Genomic DNA, 21,166 nt, shown 5'->3' with positions numbered 1-21,166 from the left:
GGATCCAGACTCCTCAGCCATGAAAAGAGAGACACATCGTATAAGAGAAATTAAATACATTTTGCAGATGAAGTGCTCGAGGGATAAAGCGTGTCTCGAGTTAAGATGGTGACCGTGAAGAGAAATGTTAATGGAAAAAGAAAAAAGAAAATCCCGACAACAAGACCTGGCATGGATTGAACTGCAAAATCTGCATTCCTTAAGACACGGACTCCTGAGTCGGAATAAAAGCTGTCCTCTCGCTGCACTGTGCACGAGATGCTGAGCGAGTGGAGGTGGTGGGCGGGGACGGGGAGGTTAGAGGAGAAAGATAGGAAAGGGGAAGGAAAAAAAAAAAAAAAAAAAAAAAAAAGCCTCTTTCCTGCATTTGCAGTTTGGAGAAGTTTAGCTGCCGTCCTCTAATCTGTGCCATCGCAGTTGCACATCGTGTCAACATGTCCAGAAGGCCAGGCTGCTTTTTTTTTTTTTTTTTTCCCCTCAAATTTTTCCTCTTCGTTGCCTTGCATCAGGCACAGGATCTGAGCCTTTAATATGGCTGCCAGTGAGGCAACAGCCATTTAATAACAATGCAATAGTTCCTCACAGCAGTGGTCCAGTGTCGCTCATACACCCCACCGTGTGCAGATGGTACATTGTCTGTGATTTACGAAAACATTCTCCTTTTTCCGAGATGTTTTTCCTCTCTCCCCAACACACTCACACACACACACACACACACACACACACACATATATATATATATATGTATATACGCACAAACACACACACACTGCCCTTTTTGACAGCAGTATTTAACTCTCATCTTGATAGAAACAACACACTTTTGGCTCTGCAGCGCATACAGACGTATTTCATAACAGTTCAGCTAGAAGTGGCCGCCCCGAGAGGTGATCTGCGAGTGTGCATGTTTCTGCGTGTTTCTGTGTGTGCGTGTGCGTGTGCGTGTGAGCGCGCGGTTAGTGGTAAGCCTCTCGCATGTGCCTCGCAGCCTCCCGCAGTGGGGGACATCTGGAGGAGGCGTTACCGTGTGCAGAGAGAAAAGAAGAAGAGTCGAGGCCTGAAAATATCCTCCTCCAAGGACATAACTGGCTTTCATTAACATACAGAGGGTGAAACGGTGGTCGAGACGTATTCAAATCAACACCGCTAATGTTGCCATAAGCCGGTCACCTTGCCAAGTTACCCTAAAACTCATTCTCTCCCATCAGTGGCCCTTCCCCCGACTCACTACCGAGAGCAATTAGGGCGCATTTTGATGAAAATGACCGGTAATTCAGTGCAAGGGGAAAAAGCTTCAGAACAACCATTTCACAAGGTAGATGTTCATTATGAGCCAGCAGGGAAGACGCTCCTCTTAATAGAGTGCCAGCCATAAACATCCCTCATCATCACCGGGCCTGCCATTTGATCTCACCTCTGGGGGCTCTGTGCCGGGCATCTTCATTCATTCCTTCTGTGTTTCACTGTCTGTTTACTCAGTAATGGACTCTGCCCAGAGAGCTGTTAAGAGGAACAAAGTGAAAGTGCCCGACACTCTGCTGTGGCGGTGATTAACGACTGAATTAGAAAACAACTCCAGGTCACCTTCTTTAACATTGTGATGGATGATCTAATGTTAGAATCTGATAGCCTCTGTTATAGGGGAGCCAGAACCCGGATCGCGGGTGGAGCGAGGCGACGGAGCGTTTACAGTGTGGACCAACTTCTCCGCGAATCTGCCATCGACGATCACTCTGCTGTAATTAAGAGCTAAAAACAATGCTGAACTGGGATGTTCCAAGGCTTTGATACCAAGCGTCTCGCCGATGAGTGTGCGTGCAACTGTGTCCACCGCTGTCTGTAAAACCTTAGTTAGCGTTGCCCTAGTTCAGCCGTGTATGCGCCATCTCTCCTGTCACAGGCAGTTTACAAGACTGGGAACGAGGGCTGCCATCTGTCCCACCTCTATGGGGTGCACAGAGGGACGTTTTGCACAGTTTTGGCACGCCTGACTTCCCCTAATGCTGCACAAATGTTTAGAGACATTACATAAGCAATGAGACCTTCAGTGGAGGAGGGTGGAAGAGGGGGATGGAGATGGATACGTGCAGAAGAGGACGAGAAGAAAAAATAAGAAAAAAAAAAGCGAGAGAGGACGGGAGATGAGAAAGTGCGGGAGAGCAGCCGTGGTCCTTTCATTCTTCCGACTACCTGCACTTTCAGGCGGACGATGGCACTACAGAGCTTCGTCGAGGAGGAAATATGACTAAGGAAGTCCGGTTTGAAGGCAGAAAACTGCATCTCGTCCCGCTGGTGCTGCAAGGTGAACTCTCACGTGAAGCAGGATGTTGTAGCAGTGTACTGTCGTTAAAGAAGAGCCGAGGACAACTCGGGGTTTTTTTTTCCCCTTCCATCCTATACGCAATAGCTTCAAAACACCTCTTACGTTTTAAATGCACAAGTAAGACCTATGGCACAACTAACAACTGGCCAAAGTGGGATGTCTCTCCATCGGACTGCAGCTGAACTGGGAGAGGAAGGAATCTGAAAACCAAAAAACAGGAGTTCACCCACTGGGAAGGAAAGGTGAGACTGAGCTCGACTGAATTTTAGCCTCAGCGAGAAACCAGGAAGAAGAAGATCAACAACAAACTTGAGTGCGCCACAGTCAAGGAAAAGACATGTAATGTTTATGGTGGCGGAGTCGTTAGAGCACTCCATGAATGGTCCGTGGAGAGTTTTGAAATGATAAAAAAAAAAAAAAAAAAAAAAGCACTGCAAAAGACTCCCGAAATAGCGTTTATATGCAACTGCCTTCCCCCTGCTAATTTCACAAGAAAACAACGCGAGATTACACCGGAAAACTAAAGCACGGCACAGACAAGGCATGAATATATATAAACAAAACAAAAACAAGAGCAGGTAAATTTAGTCCTTACACATACCCACCACTCAGACACGACAGTAGCATATAAGGGAAGCATGCATACGTCTGCTCACATCTACCCCCCACCGTGCACAGCCCACCGATGCCGTTACAGTGTGAGAATTTTCCAACACCGATAACACAGTCCACATTGGAGCGCTGCTCAGGAGAAGCGCTTGCTTTCAACACTTTGAAAGAAAAAGGACAATTTAAGAGAAAAAGACAGATTTCACCGGTATGACACGACACCCTCACCTCCTCGAATACCTCGCGCCCGCTTCATTCGACTTTTTTCTTCTTTTTTTTTTCAACCTCAGACCGCTTTTTATTTTTCTAATTTCAAAAAGCGACTTCCAAGAGTGAACTGGCCACTCCACCGCATTTCAACCTTGTCGCTCCAGGTCTCTTAATTCCTTTTCTAAAACGAATGGCTACTGGTCACCTTGTCCCTGCTGCTGCTGATGTGGTTGCGCGGGAAGATTACGTCAAATTTTGATCTCTTCCACCTGTAGCTTCTGATCATCTTTTTGTAGAATTGAGCAAACTTTTGATTGAAATTATGAACTGACCACATAAAATGTCAGAAGTGACTTTATTTAAGCCACATTACTGAAGCCTGCTGGAGGATAATTCTCAGTTTCTTCAGAGAAAACCTACAGAAACCCAACTGATGGCTGGACAAAATCAAATATTATATTTTTGACTATTCACGTCTGAAAAATTCAACAAACAAAAAAAAAAAAAAAAAAAAAAAAAAAAAAAAATCCAATTTTTTTTTTTTTAATTGTAATGTAGTCTTTTCAACCAATATGGATATATTGCCAACTGTTACTTAGAGGATTAACCATTGACGACTAACATTTTTTTAGTCAAGTCAAAATCTAAAAAGAACTGAGCAGTACGGTAGTTTCTGACTTTGTTTTAACGCTATTTTAATCACTAATGGTGTTGCATGTCGGTGGTTTGGCCTACTAAACAGTAAGGGATGGGCAAAAAAAGAAAGCTACCAGTGGCTCCACCCGCCCCACCGCCACCACCTTTCCCCCACCACACTAAACGCCTACAACATCCCACCCACTCACTATCTGCGGCGACCTCAATCACTGATTATATCACTTCCTCGCGTTGCATACACACTGCGAGGTTTCCTCGTGCGTATTTATCTATGTTAATGGTGCTGTATGAAGCGCGCCCGTATCTCTGAAGACATCTGTATTGCACGGAATTTGTCAACAGAATGAGGCGGCCCAACAGTTTCATTAACTGGGCTGATATACAGATACACGAGGATGAGCTGCAGACGCCGTGTGATAAAGTGTTGAGTACAGCGAGCGTCTCGGGCCCACTGAGCAGCGAGGGATCTCGCTGCCGTTACCATGGTGGTCCTTCTCCCTCCTTCGTAAGCCTGCCCTGCAATTAATGATGCACAGTGCTTTTCCTGGAACCACCGCCCATCCTCCCGTTTGTGCGTTCTATGTATTTATATACGTGAACTGGTGCTCGTGCATGTTTGCACGTATGAGGAGGGGGAGGGGGGGGGGAAGGCTCATTTTTCTCTACTTTGCACCAGAAGGAATAACCTCTGAATTTGTATTCAGTAATGAGCCGGGGTCTGGGAATGATGGTGAATTTGTAAGCATGCACCATCTCCCGTAATTCCATTTAGTAGCCCTGTAAACACTTATAAATGCAGGCGATAGTTACAGCAGCCCCCCTGCTTTCATCTCTCATCAGGCTCGCACATCTCCAAAGAAACCAAGGGCAGGAGAGGAGGAGATATTGCAAATCACATTATGGGACATGAAATTAATCCAGCCTCCCCAAACATTTGGCCTTCACACAGTTTAACCTTGAAAACTGTTTTTTTTTTAGTTTTTTTTTGTTTTACTCCCTTCCACCAGGACTTCATAAAACCCCCTCTGTCACATCCAAAAGAACAAGTCTGACATTACAACAATGGCTCTGCCGAGGTAATTATTCAATAGGATCCTTCACCGTGCTGATGATACGTTGTAATTTCATTTCACTTACGTCTGTTTCATAATGTAATACACAATTGAGCGGGGGCACTTTACGTCCCAAAAGACCACTTCCTCCGTAAGATAATAAAAGCCTTTTGTGCTTGCCTTTGAGAAATCCTTGGTGGATTATGGGAGCGCGGATTCAGGACCACATCAATTAATATGCATTAAATGAAAGTGTATTAAGTTGTAAGAAAATAATTAATAACTCTAATTGCGGTGCTGCTGCTGCTTTCGCCCAGCGACATCATACCTTAACGCTAACAAGACAGTCTCTGACATCGCCTGCGCGGGCCAAAGTACAAGCGAGTCCTGACCTTTTACACGGCTGAAAAACAACGCACTCCCACTTTATTACACGGCCACCTCACTCTCCCCTGATACTAATGTACGAGGGAGCGCAAAAAAAAAAAAAAAAAAAAAAAAAATCCTCTCTGCCAGCCAACACTGAAACCACGTGGAGGTTAAGGCAGAATAAAATACATCTGTTTGTGTTGGAGAATACTGTAGATCTGTTATGCAGGGCCTATCACTGGATCTGGTCCCTTTGTATAGTACAGAGAATAGGGCTGGCACCGGGTTCCACCCCCCCACCCCCCACACTCGTTACCATGAAAAAGACATCTACGGCTCTAATTATCCTTTACCCCTCGTGTAGCTCCGGAGAACACAATTGCTGCTACTGTCAATGAAATTATAGCAATGGGGGAAGCAAGCGATGACAGCAGAAAAAAAAAAAAAAAAAAAAAAAAAAAAAGTCCAACAGTGCCCCTCACACACCCTCCCACAACACACTTCAGTGGGCTGAAAAACGAAGATGCAGAATGCCTCGAGAGAAAAGAGAAGCAAAGAAATGGGAATGACAAGTAAACTGTTTCTTTGAGATATCTTTTCAATATGCCATCTCTGAAGGTTTGAAAACCACGAGACAGCGGCTTCGGCTGAGTAATGGCACCTTTGGTTACTGTGAGAAGATACTCTAGTTTCCCCTGAAACGATCTGTTTTGGGAGTTTTCTGAGGAATTCGCTTTGACCAAGAGAAAATCCATGACAGGAATCACTGTCTTGATCAGTTTATAGTTCTACCTCTATGTTGTTTTTGTTTTCCCCCCCCACCCCTCTCTCAAAAATGACTCTGTCTTTCAGCTAAATCAATCTTGCCTTTGGTTGGAGATAATGAGCGTGTTCGGCGGGCTTCAAATGAACACCGTTGCTCCCGGGCTCCTCAGCTCAACACAGTCACATCATACAGACACTTTTGAGGAAGGCAGAAAAGAAAAGAGAAGAGAAGTCTTAGCCTTCAGAGACCAATTAAAAACACATATTCAAATTGACCTAGAAGAAGCACGGTAAGGCGTTCATTTACAGTGCTGTCCCATCGCTATGGCTCCACCCGCTCGTAGAGTCATCCTGATTGTTTGCAACTCTGACGAACAAAACAATCTCAACAGAGTGGAAAGACTTTTTGAAAAAAAAAAATAAAAAATTTAAAAAAAAAAAAAGAATATCTCATCTCTGCAGGATGAAAGACGATCGAGAGGTAGTGAGAACGTACGGATAGACTCATTTTCACACAGCACGCGCGCACGCTCATTCAAAAGACATGGAGGCAGGATTTACCAGCTCAGTATGCATACATTAGACGATCCTTACTAAAGACCATAGTGAATATTAGATCATTATCGTTTCCCTTTCTGCCGCAAGAAAGACTCACTACAGAGAAAATAACTACACAGAAGACAGAGAGGTATTTGCTTTCTCTGTCGCCTTCACAATGCAGTAAATATTAGAATTAAACTGTATGATGTATGAAATGAACGTTGTTACATTATTATGGGCAGCTGCAGAGGCGCGAGAGGCAAAAACACCCAAGACTAAATCAATTTCGATCACAACTTCCCAGAACTGAAAGTCAGATCTTCAAAATGCTAGTTTTCTTTTTTAATAAACAGTGCATATCAAAAAGTATTCCGTTTGCAATAACATAAGGTTGGAACGAGATAACAGTTTGCATTCTCGAGGCAATTTTCTCCCCAATCTGAACGCAAAAACCTACAAAGACAAACTTGAAAAGGAAAAGTTCAGCTCTTCAACCGGGGCACCACCAAGTCAAGAGTTTTTATCCGTGACATATTTGGTACCACAGCCCAGCGGGTACGCAGCGACTCCGAAACACGCTTCGCTTCCACAGCACTTCCAGGGAAGCTGCTCTCATAAATCCCCTCCTAATGGTCGCTGGGGAGGGGAACTTTTTAACACAGAACTTAGCAGCCACTGTTATTCACCCGTAGAGCGGGAGTCTCAGGATGATGGATGGTAATAAATATTGCAAGGGGCTAACAGAGGTCCCCTCAGAGACGTTCAATTGCCTTGAGTGATAGGGTGCTGCTCGGCAACACGGGAGAGGATGGCAGAGGGCAGGCTCTTCACGGGGTCGGCTAACTTAGTCTGTTCAATTTCCTCTGCGGAAACATGACAGTCCCCATTCTGAACGATAACGCCGACTCACAATGTGGGAAGCATTAAAAAAAAAAAAGGGGGGGGGGGGGGGGAGTGGCGGGGGGGAGTGGGGAGTGGGGACTGGCCAAAAAAAAAAAAAAAAAAATGTGTCTGTATCGCAGGTTTGTTGTTTACGAATGAGGAGCTGATCCTTCGATCCGCTGTGGAAAAGTGATCATTTTGAAGGTACCTGGCATGTGAGGGAGCACAAAAAAAAAATAAAAAAAATTGCGCTCAGTTTAATGACCACTTTCCTGCTGCACTTGTGACTGGAGCAGTTTAATGGAGCTTTCTGACAAGGGAGCTCTGTTGAGCTGATCTGCCCACCATCTTAACTGCTTCCTTGACAATGGCTGACAACAGAGCAGATGTCCAGGCGGCACACATCTGTAGTGGCCTTATATTCCTTCAGGGGACACACACACACACACACACACACACACACGCACGCACACACGCACGCACACACACACACACACACACACACACACCTTCCTCATCCAATACACGACACACATGGGCACCCATAAGACAGACAAAGAGCTACTTTGCCAAGGTCATCTCTTATTTAGCTTACGGGCATCAAATAATTTACATTGATCAGATCAAAATGACTTTTTGAGGTGTTTCGCCAGGAGGGGAGAAATCATCTTGGTGGACGAGAACAAATTACTGACAGTGATGTTTTTAATGATGAGCGATAAGAAAGGAGAATAGCTTGTAGTTCTTCATTAATCCAACACATGTCCTGTTGTCATATTTTCAGAGTAATCAGTGAATTAATTAGTCCAATAATATGTAAGAATACTTGAGTGTGTGTGTAATTAACAGGTTGGCGCAAGGCAATTAAGCGGCTCCTTCCTGCAACGTCTGCACCTTTCGGCGGCTGTAAACAGAGGATGCACTTTCCTTACCAATTCTTTTTTTAAGTTTACACAGTCGGCCGTGGTGCTAAATCTTCACTGTAAATAACAGTTCAGTGACTAAACAAGATGAATTTACCTGAATAAAAGGCAACAGAGTGTACAAGAGTGGGAACTACAAAAAGCAGCCCATTCATCTCTTCCAGTGGGTAGCCTCCAGGGGGACCATGAAGGGGGCATCCCCCAGAAACACGAAGACCGGCTCTTTTTTTTTTTTTTTTTTTTACTTCACTTTCATTCACTAAATAACAGATGAGCATTTTTTTTTTTTTTTTTTTTTCACCGTCTCATCACTTTATATGGCAAATTGCAAATTTAAAAACTCCTCACAAAACCACCAAACCCTCTCAGGTGAGATTCCTCGGGGCAAATTGTCATGGGACGCAGGTGTTACTTCTTTTAGCATTTGTGGCTCCCTGTGATGCAAAAGAAAAGTTTGGGGGGGGGGGGGGTAAGGGGGGAGGGGATCTGATCCACTGATAATGTGTGACACCTTTAAAGCTCCTCCGGAGAGCTCTCGAAATTGTGCTAGAACACATGCATGTGAAAGGTCAAATGCGGCTCGGACAGAAAAATGGGCTTCCTTGTAACAAGACTGGTGTGCCTGTGTGTTTATTTTATTTTTTTTAAATTTAAAGATGCACAGGCTGAGCAAGCCTCAAAGATTACACAGGATGACGTCTTCTACAAATACTATTTTTCCTACTAAAACTCAAGTCATTCGGATCAAGTGTGTGGTATTAAGAGGATTTATGAGCAAATAGTCTCGCTGGAAAGCGCAACACACACACACACACAGACAGACACACAGACAGACACACAACTCCACAACCGTTCAACACACACACACACTCCACCGATGCACTTCCTATTTTCTTTTCACCGACACACACACACACACACACACATTCCGTACGGGGTCTCGCTTGTGTGCAAAAACAATCCGGTCCCCGCGGCTCTGCTGAATACCCTTGCCATGTAAAAAGGTGAGGGACATATACTGTCAGCGCTGGAGGGAAAACGCGGGCTATTCGTGTCCACGTTTGACAGAGCAGCTTTTACGTGGTCAGAAATAATGTTTTTCCCCCCCCCCCCCCCCCCCCCCCCCAACCCCCACACCTCCCCGGTGCGTACAACCCGACCGACCGCCCCCCCCCCCCACCTCCAATCTTCATGGCGCAGTAAGGTGGACACACATGGTCAGATATATGCGGACTTGAACCCCCCCCCCCCCACCACCACCACCTCCACCACCTCCCCAACCCCCAACCCCTCTCCCGACGGCAGCTCAACTCTCAAACTGGATTCATCGTGAAGAGACAGAAAGGAGGAAGAAAAAAAAAAAAAAAAAAAAAAAAAAAAAAAAAAAAAAAAAAAAAAACCTATCGGTACCGTTGTTGTAATGCAGTCTTACCTGGATGAATGATGTCTAAACGCAAGTTGAGAAGCCGACTTTTCAGGCACACGTCGGCGGCAGCATCATCCGCTTCGGGGAACAAACGTTACATGTGCAGATTTTTGGAGTAATTCTGATTCCACCTTGTTAATCCTCCGAGCGCTGCAAAACGCGGCTTCTGCTGCTGCTTCTTCTTTTCTTTCTTTCTTTCTTTCTTTCTTTCTTTTCTTTCTTTTCTTTTTTTCTTTCTTTTTTTTTTTTCTTCTTCTTTCTAGCAGACGGGAAAGAAACGACCCGGTAGAGAAGAGGAGTGATAACCTAACAGGGAAGCGGGCTACACTGTGTTCAAACGAGTCCTTGTTTATTGAAATACGTCCGAGCATACACGCCGAGTAGGTGTCTAACTGTTTCACTGCTTTATTTTTTTTTTTTCCTCCCCCTCTCTCTCTCTCTATCTCTCGCTCTCTCTCTCTCTCTCTCTTTGGCTGTAGTCACACTGTTTCTAACTCTCCTTTTTTTTTTTTTTTTTTTTTTTATCAAGGCGGGGTCTTGGGTCGTTTAAACCAATGACATAAACCAAGAAGGAGAAGGCCCCCCCCCCCTCCTCTCCCGCTCTTCCCCTCCCCTCCTTTTCTCCTCCCCTCCCCTCCCCTTCCCCTCTCCTCCACCACACACACACGCACACACACACACACACACACACACACACACCCCTTCTGCTCGCATGGCCATAGCACGAATGATGTGGTCACATTGGAAATTTTGGTTTCTTCCTCAGATCCAAATCTCTTTTTTTTTTTTTTAAGAGTTTGGAAATTTGTCTTAAAAAAGGGGGGGGGGGGGAGTTTCACTGAAATGACAGAGAAAAAAAAATAAACAAATAAAAAAAAAATCTCACTTAACCACATTCAGACATGGAGATAGTTTTGGTTTCAGGTGCCAAAACTTTAATAGCAATGCCTCCTTCTGCTGGCAGATTTTTGATTTTGGTGCCAACACTATTGAACGCACTGAACTTTAGAAAAGACACACACACAAAAAAAAAAAAAAAAAAAACGTATTTCCGGTAGCGTCCCAATCGCTCTGGAAAACAGTTTACAGTTTTACTTGCACTTTGCAAGTGGGGTCAAACTCCAATTGAGCTCCTACTGCATATTAGTGTCTTGAAGCTTTTGTTTTTGGTTATGACCTGCTTATTACAAAAGTCAAGAGTGGAGATGCAGACAAGAATTGCAAAAGATCTACAGGGACTACATCCAACAACCCCCCCCCCCCCCACACACACACACACACACACCCTCCTCCCCCCCCTCTGGGATCAAACTGTGCACACCGCAACTGCTGTATCTTCATCACTTTAACAACAACGGCTCCGTCGCACGCCCCTCATCAACACGGTTTATGTACACCTCTCCAGAAAAAGGGGCAGATAGACGGCAGGTGAAAGTGAAAAAAGCGGCGCAACTTGTGTCTTCACGGTACGGGGTTGGCATGTGAAACCTCTTTCAACCGTCTTCACAGACAGACACTTCTTGGGGGGGGGGTAATCGTACAACACGCCACATCCCAGATAGCACTTAGTTCTGGGCCGATTCCGGCCGTTATCCGGCAGTCCTGGCCGAGAGCCAGCCAGCTTATCTCTGTGTGTGTGTGTGTGTGTGTGTGTGTGTGTGTGTGTGTGTGTGTGTGCGCGCGCTCCAAAATTGGAACAGATGTGATATTTGGGTGAACTGACCCTGATTTCAGCCAGTCCAGATGACAAAAAAGCCTGTCACATTTAAAAAGTATGAAAATCAAAACTCCCCCCTGCCCTTCTTGTACCGTCTGATGGCAAAAAGTTTTTGGAGATGAATATCTCCAAATACTGGCTAATAAAACCAAAACTTTCCACACAAACACATCAGATATGACTAAGTGACTATATTTCCTTTTTTTTTTATTTTTTTTTATTTTGCATTTTAATAGACGTACAATATCTCCACACAGAATTATGAAGGTGTCCGTTGTTCTCGAGTGTGCAGTGAATCTATAGTTTATGAAATTGGCTTTACCGTCTTACGGAAGCCAGTACAAGCCTGTGAAATTTGTGTTTCACCCCATTAAAATTGTGCATATAATTAATGGTTCTCTTTAAAAAATGGACCACTGTGGGATGCTGCTCATAAAAAAAAACAGCACAGCCAAGTAAGTAAAAGGTGAAGGTAAACCCTGCAGTTATAAGTAGAGGCGTACTTACATTGTTTTTTTTTGTTTTTTTATGTTCGGTTCATGGACAGAGTTTTTCCACAGAATAAGGTTTTTGTACAAAATCTCACCGACCTAATACATCTGATGTTAGGAATTCCTTTGATTTCTCTACGGCAGGCTGCTGCGAGGGCAGACGGCGTAATTTAAAACTAAATATACAGAAGTCTGACTGTCGTCGCACTCACCGCGCGCAATTGATTTGAATGGACCGTATAGCAAAGCGCGTGACCCCAATGCTTTGTGAACGCGGATGACGCCGCGTGATTGATTTCTACTGTCCCTTTTTTTTTTTTTTTTTTTTTTGGAACTTGTTGCACAAAGGACGAGCGTTGACCCGCGCGATTGCGTTCGCCCGAGAAGGGTTTGCCTCTCGTATACATTTGCGAGCGGCGCGGTGCCGCCGCGGATTCAAGAATCCGCAGTCGCCTCCGTGCGTTTTCATTTTCAGTCTCATCTCGCCACTCTGCGCGGTCACTCCGCGAGGTCACTCCGCGAGGTCACTCTGCGAGGTCACTCCGCGAGGTCACTCCGCGAGGCCGCGTTAATGGCAGCGGATTGTGTGAAGCGTCGGGGTGCTCGGAGAGTTCAATTATCTACATCCCATTTTCCACTTTTCATTTCTATATTCTGCCTGGCCTCCATATGCTCTCCTGTATTGATCCGTCCATCAGCGATTGTCCGCCGCTTTGTCGGGACGCTGGTTACATGTGTGTGTGTGTGTGTGTGTGTGTGTGTGGGGGGGGGGGGGGGCGCAGTGTAAAGCACCAAAAAAAACCAAACAAGACAAACCCCCTCGGTGGGGTGATTATTCAGAAAATGTAGGTGGCAAAACTTGTTTACAACAATCAAGATCGGTGATTACAGATAAGCCTGCGTTCACACCCCAATCACGAGGGGGGGGGGGGGTAGCTATTGTGTGACGGTAACAACGTTTACTTGACCTTCATGGCACCCCCTTTGTATTTCATGCAAAACGGTCCACATGTAAAAAAAAAAAACCAACAAAAAAAACACAAGCAGTTAATGCAATCTACGTGAAGAAAAAAAAAAAGCCGAAATCTCTCCCACTCTCACTGCTCACATGCTCGCTGAGATTATTCTGTTTTCTTTGTTAGATCTGGAGCTAAATCAAAGCCTGCAATAACGCTTTATTGCGCTCTCTGATCATTTTAACGAAAGAAGCACCTCTTTCACCTGTTTCGCTTCAACCTAAACACCACGGGATGGATGTAAAGCTGAAGATTTACAGATCGCCTTTAAAACAACACTGGTAGCAAATTGGAAAACGTCTCCCGGGTTCTTTTTTTTTTTCTTTTTTTTAACATGCAAAACCACCGCTCTGCAGTACACATCGACTCGTCTGCCGCGCCGACGTAAAACATTTCGGTGGAGATTGAGAGGAGCCTCGAGTATCGGAGGGATTTATGCCACCCTATTAGAAAGGAGGGGTTGTGTGTGTGGGGGGGGGGGGGTTCAACGCGGTGCCACGTCAGACTTCTCATGTTGAACCCTGACCTCGATCTCCATGCTCGCAAATTCACAGACAAGAGTTCATAGCGAGTCTCTGTGGAGAGCTGCGCGAGATACTATCCACACTACGGTCTCTGGAGACGCACGTCTATCAATCTCCAGATGAATTATTGAAAGCACACAAACCCTCGCTGTGTTTTTTTTTTTGTTTTTTTTACATTGGTTGGAATTAGTGGCTGCTCCGGAGCACAAGGACCGCGATGCATTTGAATTCGAGGGGCGAATTCGCTTAAACTTTTTGCTCATGCCGTGTGTGTGTGTAGACTAGTCATTTTTCTTGTTTGTCAATTCCCCTCTTATACATCACTTGCTCTCCCTTGGCACTCTACTCTCACCCTGCAGACTCTTATCAAACAGATTTTCCCCTCTCGCACTGACGCTCAAGCGCAATTTTGATGCGCCGGCTCAAATTGGCTCCAATTCTTGGTGAGTTATAAAAGTCGAAACTCTTAAGGTTTCTAGTTCACTTACAAAATGTATTAATATAAAATATTATGGAATCGGGGCACAGAAACGTGCATCGTTCATCAATAAAAAAAAAAAAAAAAAAAAAAGGCAACATCAGTTTAGTGCCGTCTCAGCATGTCCCAGCGAGCGTTTTGAGTTGCAGAGGTCAGTGTGTCGCAACAGCTTCGTCTCACCCGTTCGGAGGCTGAAACATTCATGGAGGCCGCATACGCACGCACACCAGTTGCCTTTTCTTTTTCTTTTTTTTCTTTTCGCTAATGAGGAGACACGACTTCACTGTGCAGGAATAAAGAGGGGATGAACGGCTCAGACCCCCAAGTAGGTCTGCTTGAACTTGTGAAATAGGATTGACACCACACTCAAAATGAGCTCACCATGTAGGGACGGCAGACTGGAGCCCCCCAGGAGGCTAAGCTGAATCAATTCTCCTAATGATGTTTGTAATTTGGGAGGCTAATGACATGCACTATGAACTGGAAGATTGTGTCGAGGAGATGCCTCTCGGAGTCAAGTGTTAGAATAAATGCCTCGCAGAATCACAAACCTACACAGAACGTGGAAACAATTCTTTGAGACACCGGAGTGAACATTTTAGGACTTTGATACGAAACCCCAACAAATACGTTTGTGCTGTGTTGTATTGTAAATTGTAAACAAATATGTTTGAATTCTTTTTTCAAGTCTTAAGTGAAGTCTCAAGTCATTGGAGGTTCAGAGTCAAATAAGTACTTTCATAAGAAAATAGCAGGTCAGGATGCAGGAAGTCTGCAGATATTTGAATGCTCATCGTTGAAATATATTTGAATATGGTGTTTGGTGTTTATAATATTGACCTCAGCTTTTCATCTACCCTTTTACTGACTCATTTCAATCCGAGGCCCCATGATTTTGTCCAAATTTTAAGTCTCAAGTCATGTAACCTCCTTCATAAATTAAACCTGAAGTCACACTCATAAATTCCGTGACTCTATAACAGCAGTATTACACCAATAGTAATACACCCACCGTGTCAGTGATCGGATAACTGGCCGGGACGTGAAAAGACATGTAAGACCAGGGTCAAAGAAAGAGGTCACGTGACAGAGGGCATGCGACGAAGTACAAAGAGTGATAAAGCACAGGCAGGAAGTCGGGGGTGGTTGGATGTAACAAACACACATTTTTCACCTTGGAGACCGGAGTTACAGTCCGTGAGGAAGCAAAAGTCAATGTGGATTTCTATTAAAAAAGTTATGTTACTTTCATAACATAACGTATTTAACCTTGCATAACGTAGGCCTACGGTAAATAACCTGCAAAACGTGACACGGTATGGTGAAGCGGAACGGCAAGTGTTTTACACCCTGATACCGGGCCGCTTAACTGAGGCAGCATAGGCTGAAATATGCCGACCTGTATGCAGTCTTCGGCGTGGGCTAAGCTTCGAACGCGCTTCGTCACACTTGCCGTCATCAATACGAGCTGCGAGAGTTTTTTTTTTCTGCCGAGACGCGCCGGTGACGTCAACTCTGGTTATTTTCTTGGACTTGGGAGAACGTGACCCTCAATGCCACGGAGGACCTCAAATTGACCGTTTCCACAGTCTCAGAAGCCCACGTGATAGTAAATTAACCGAGAGAGTAAAATTGCTCCAACGCCCCTTTAAGTTGGGATATATATATTCCACTTCTCAAGCCTACGATTTCTGCATAAAAGAAATTTAGCTCGCAGGTTAAGGCAACAGCGATTTCTTTTAAAGGTTAAGAGGAGTAAAAGCTGTGGGATCCAACAGATGCTCTGTATCCCCGCTGGATTTGACCCTCCAGAGCTGCTAATTCTGTATTTTTTTTATTTTTTTTTCCTTTGGGTGTACTGAAACCTACTTCCTGTGGGATTTTTTTATTTATTTATTTATTTTTTATAAGAAGAATGCTCAGTGTTGTGTCTATGTGGGGTTTATGGAAGAGCAAGTATACAAGTGCACGCACGTGCCCCTGCGTGAATGCGCGCACCTCCGTCTCGCAGCGTGGCAACAACACCAAACATTTACGTAAGAGCAACCGCAGGGAGGCGCGGCGACAGTACGCAGCATGATACGCATGCACGACATGTTGATATGATTACTCCACGGGCTGCTCCCTGTGTTTTAGGCTGGTCATTAACAACCTATTTGAAGACTTTGTCAATACGTGCCAAGACAACAAGAAGCAACATCGCCCCCTCCACGCTCGACACTCCCCCCTCCATCCACTTGCCTTTCTTTTCTCTCATTAATATGGAAATGAGTCGCTTATTGTTGTTAGAGAAAGGGAAGAAAGCTGTCATGTCTTTGGTGACAGACTCAATGGATGTGTTTGGATTGCAGGGCTTGCTGTTTTCCAAGAGCATGTCTTATCTTTGTTTAGGCAGCGAATCAAAAATGTAAACATCACTTCATTAGCATCTGTCAGGAAGCTTAACGCTATAATTTTTAATACACGGCTAAACCTCTGAATAGGCAAACAGGCCTCGTTATTCCGTCTCTTCTTTTATCTCCATTTTATGTACTAGTTAATTTCTCAAAGGGAAACTTACTTAATCCCCTGCATTTGCTAGCGAAAGCCATATTGTGTAGCTTTTGCTTTCACTTTCACCCTCTGCGAGAACATTACTTACCAGAGTTGCTTTATTGTACTTTTCCTGCAGGTTTAGTTATCACCTTTACACTTCTTCCCGTTTGCAGATCCCCCGCCCCCCCCACCCCCATCCCCCCCCCCCCCCCCCCAAAAAAAATCATAGGTTATTTTTTTCAGTCAGATGAAAAGCAACTCCAAAAAGAATTTCTGCTTTGAAAAAGTCATAAAATGAATAAAACATAAATTACATGCACTATTCTTAACCTTTAAGAGAGATCAAAAGGACTGTGTGTTCTAGCCAATCACAGGTGCCATCAGCATCACACTTCATCCACTTCATCAAGGCATTCTCCACACCCAACGTTTACTTCAAGCATTACCTGCACACCGTGGAGTGATATTACAATTACTGGGATACGACCAAAAGCAGTCAGGATTAGCTGCATGCAGCTACTTATCGCAATTAAGTGCTTTGTTTATATCCAGATTTGCCTGTTGCAGATGCACATAACGCGTCACAGTTCAGAGGAGTCATGTTTTCTGTTTTTCAAAAGGAACTGACCTCCTCATGGGCTCCGTGGGTGTCACCGGTTGGTTGTTTTTGCAGCTGTGATCTTCAAGATTTCATCACTAGAGCTGGAGCACCTCTTGGATCGAGTCTCATCGTGGACAAATATAAGATGGAGGTCAAGGATCTCCCCCCCCAAAAAAAAAAAAAAAAAAAAAAAAAAATCAGCAGTGACTGGAACACACAGATGAACACTGATCCGATGTGCTAGATTTAAGTGGGTAAATGTCAGCTGCTCCTCTGGGAGGTATGTGGAATAACAGGTTGTGATTTGAGCCGCACAATCTTGTGTCAAGGCAGCGGGTCAATCTGTGAGTTTACCTCGAACAAAGCGGACAAATATCAGTGATTACGTTGTTGTTGTTCGGCATTTTATAATAATACTGCTGCCTACATGTACAGGAGGCAAGCTATTTGAGCGATTCGTGACAATTTCTATGTCCAGCAGCGTTATCAGCCATACGGCATCGGTTTCGGGCGAGGCCAGGAATAAGTAGTGCTTCATGGTATAACTGTATTAAGGAAGAGGTGCTCCAGCTCAGCGACGAAATCGAGGAGATCACGGCCAACATGTAGTGAATCTATTTAAACGGTTAAAGGTATTATCATGTTTTTACAAAGTGTAATGATTAGCTTTAGCTCGGTGAGTCACTGTTAGCGGAACAGGCTGGAAAAATTTGAACAGGGTTGAATTTTTCTTACCAAAATAGAAACTCAACTTGAGGACTTTCATGTTCTTGAAACCTTTGGAAGTGTTTCAGCAGTCAGTCACCTCTGAGTAGCTCCATCTCCATAGCAACAGAGGTTGAGGCTTATGGGTATTGTGGTACTTACAGCCATCATACCATACCACAAATAAATATACACTATATCATTGATAATTTATCACTGACACTAAGCATTACAAGAAAACCTAGAAAGTCTTCATATTTCAGACTGAAATTGTATTGGAGGGTGCCTAGTTACACAAATGTAAATAGACAGAAACAAATATTATCCATAGCCAAAGTAAATATATTTAATATATGTCAGTTTGTTTTTATGGTGGGCAGGTTAGAGGTTTTAGGGAGAGATTTCACAAAACTTGCACAACCCAAAAGACAAATATAATTGTTGTCACCGTAATCAGAAATTCATGGCTTTGTCACATTTTAACAAAGAATCGACTACTTGGTCCACATTGATTAGCTGAGGCTGCCGTCCTGTGAAAAGAATGCAGCTAAGATGTAATTATGTACAAGAGCCCTCTCAGATAGATTTTTTTTCTCCCCCCCCCTTTTAAATCACTTCAGACTTTTGTTGCATTCCTAATTGTCTATTCAGAAGTTGTTCCAAACGCTGAAGTGCCTTTATGTGAAATGAGGGAGAGGAGGGTGAAGGGATGAATGTGTGTGTAATGTTTTTGCATTTGTATTCCTCTATCCATCTCCCTTTTTGTCAGAACAGTTTCATTTCCATGTCAGTGATTTATGTAGGGAGATAGGAGGGAGCCTGTTAATGGGATATTTCTTCTGCTCTCCTCATGAACAACAACATGTCAAAAATAAAGATAAAAACCAAACCCAAATGCTTGCCGGGGGAACAAATTAGGTCTTATGGCAATATTGGAAAAAAAAAAAAGAAGAGCTTTCCCATCATCCCGCTCTAAACTCATAAACATCCAAGCATCCTGAATTTGATGTGCATCTCCTCATTTTGAAGCATTTGGCTGTAATTGAAACTTAAACCTTTTTCAGACCTGAATATTTTACCTCGCAAACACACTGAAGCATTCCCGTTGAGCATGAAACTACAAACACTAATAGAGCACAGTTATTTGGGGATATTGCTAATAAGCTAAAAATAAACACAAAATAAAATACGTGCTTTCTTTGCACAAACAACTCTAGTATTTAACAACTACTTGCAGAGGTTAAATAAATGTGAAGGTAAAAGGGGGTCCAACTTATGGAATGTGTACGGTATGTTTCTGCGGGATACAGCTCCCTTCTGCTCGGGCCCAAACCCACCGTTCTCCAGGGGGGACTGAGGTCAGTGGACGACCCATTTCACATTTTGTCAGCGCCAACGGTAAACCGAGAAAAAGAGAGAGTTTATTTTGGATGAAGAAAAATGAATTGAAACCAGCCACTACTTCCTCGATCAAACTGACTGTGAGTCTGCCATTTTTTTTTTTTTTTTTTTTTTTTTTTTGCAGGTTTTTTCTGGAGGTGGAGTGGAGCGCCCGGGATGCTTGCGGGTGGCGCTGACAGAATCTGAAGTGGGTCGTCCACTAACCTCAGCCCCCTGGAGTACGGTGGGTCTGGGCCCGAGCGGAAGGGAGCGGTGTCCTGCTGAGACAGAGAGTCTGGTCTGGAGGTAATGGGCAGCGGGGAAAAAAGAGCTTTGCCTGTGGCGTGGCACAAAATGAATTACTGCCATCTTTCTGCTCCTCTGCCTCGCAGTGAGAGCAGAGTCTGGAGGGCCAGATAACAAGGGCATAGAACCACAAACTAAAGCAAAATGGAGAACTGCCCAAGAAAAAAAAAATAATAATGAAGCTGTCTGGCAGAGTTAATATCATGTCATTTATGATGATTTGGCTGAAGGTATGATGAGGTCATTCTCATTTCAGTGTTAATGTCAGCGTAGACAGCGGAACAGGGTGGTGGCAATGGCTTGAACATTTTATCTTATTTCTCAGCTCCCGTTCTTCTCGTTTGGGGTAACACAACATACACCACTGCGGTGTTACAACGCTTGGAAAGGAGTTAAAAAAAAAAAAAAAAAAAAAAAAAAAAAAGAAAAGACTGCTGCTAAAAAAATTCTACTAAAAGCCAACAGAGTTGGATGTAGCATAACTTTCAGATGTAGACTTCACAAACCCAACTTGTCGAAACTAACTTGTGTAAAATCCATATTTTCCTGCCCCTAACACAGATATCTTCAAATAAATAAAAGGCAAAAGTCTCTTAATCAACTAAATATTGTTTTGTACTCTCTCCACGGAAGAATTGCGGTTGCTTTGTTATCCAAACACTGCAAAATACAAAGAATTACTGTGACCCTGAGAGCTCAACACACTCTAGATAACACATGCAAATTGGTAAAACACAAGCAAATTAAGGAAACATCTTCACCAATTTGACAACACAGAGAAAATGCTGCAAATGCAGAAACCAAAGCTGAATACAGAAAGAGGCTACAAATTCAGAAAATACAACTAAATACTACGCATGCTCCCAATATCACACACACAAGCGGCAGCCCACCGTGCTGTTTCTAATTGGTTTTGAATCCCCGAGTCTGGCATTTTGGCCGTCCCCATCTTGGTTTTGTGGCGCAAGAAGTGACCATTTTTGGACGAGACGGGGAGGACAGAGAACCCGGGCTACCAACCCCCCCCCCCCCCCCCCCCCCTCCAGCCTGTCAATCAAATCGGGCAATCCTCCAAACATACCTCTCTTTGAGGCTTAATATCTAATTAGTTATGGAATTGTTTTCAGAAGGTGGTATTGCACTTTAAGGCACTTCTGCATTGGCTTCCCTTTTCAGACCCACGGCTTACATCCAGTTTTATATACAGTCGATGGACTCCCGCCAACGGGTTACCAGGGGGCAGTAAAAAGTGATGGACACGGCTCGGGCACGGTAGTTGTTACAGTATTTCGTGTTTGTTCAAACATATCATTTCCAACGTCACTGACGGACAGCCGCCTTCAGTAACTTCATGAGTCACCGTGTCAACAGTTATGTCCCCAGCTGTGTCCTTCAGTTTTTAGTGCTCCCTGAAAACATTTCTGTTGTGTCAATTTACAGCACATTTATCTATTTGCAGCTTCTTCTTTTTTGTCTGTATTTGGTTGTATTTCCTTTATTGCAGCAATTTCTAAAGAAATAACTGGTGCCTGTGTCAAAATTGCCGAAAGATATTTTGGTAATTTACTCGTGTTTTGTTAACTTGCGTATGATTTCTCAAGTTGCCATGTGTTAAGGTCTCTGGCTCCACCTGTACACGTAACTGTCACCTGGATTT

General features: G+C 44.0%; 1 protein-coding gene across 3 annotated transcripts in view; it reads right to left on the bottom strand.

Moving 5' to 3' along the window:
* ctbp2l (C-terminal binding protein 2, like) overlaps positions 1-10,211 on the bottom strand; it is a 96,141-nt gene extending 85,930 nt beyond the window's left edge. The window contains exons 1-2 of one of the 3 annotated variants that reach the window (XM_069160384.1): positions 9,763-10,211; positions 6,088-6,181 (exon numbers count right to left, since the gene is read on the bottom strand). The gene's annotated coding sequence lies outside the window, so the exon portion shown is untranslated. The remainder of the gene's footprint in view (positions 1-6,087; positions 6,182-9,762) is intronic. The other 2 variants (XM_069160383.1, XM_069160385.1) reach the window with 2 other exon arrangements.
* Positions 10,212-21,166: the final 10,955 nt, after the last annotated feature.

Source organism: Embiotoca jacksoni, unplaced genomic scaffold (assembly GCF_022577435.1).
Source record: "Embiotoca jacksoni isolate LCO1_2020_lvr unplaced genomic scaffold, fEmbJac1.0.p SCAF_26, whole genome shotgun sequence".
Taxonomy (NCBI): Eukaryota; Metazoa; Chordata; class Actinopteri; family Embiotocidae; genus Embiotoca; species Embiotoca jacksoni.
Note: the sequence above shows the minus strand (reverse complement) of the source record. Positions and strands in the feature narration are given on the sequence as shown.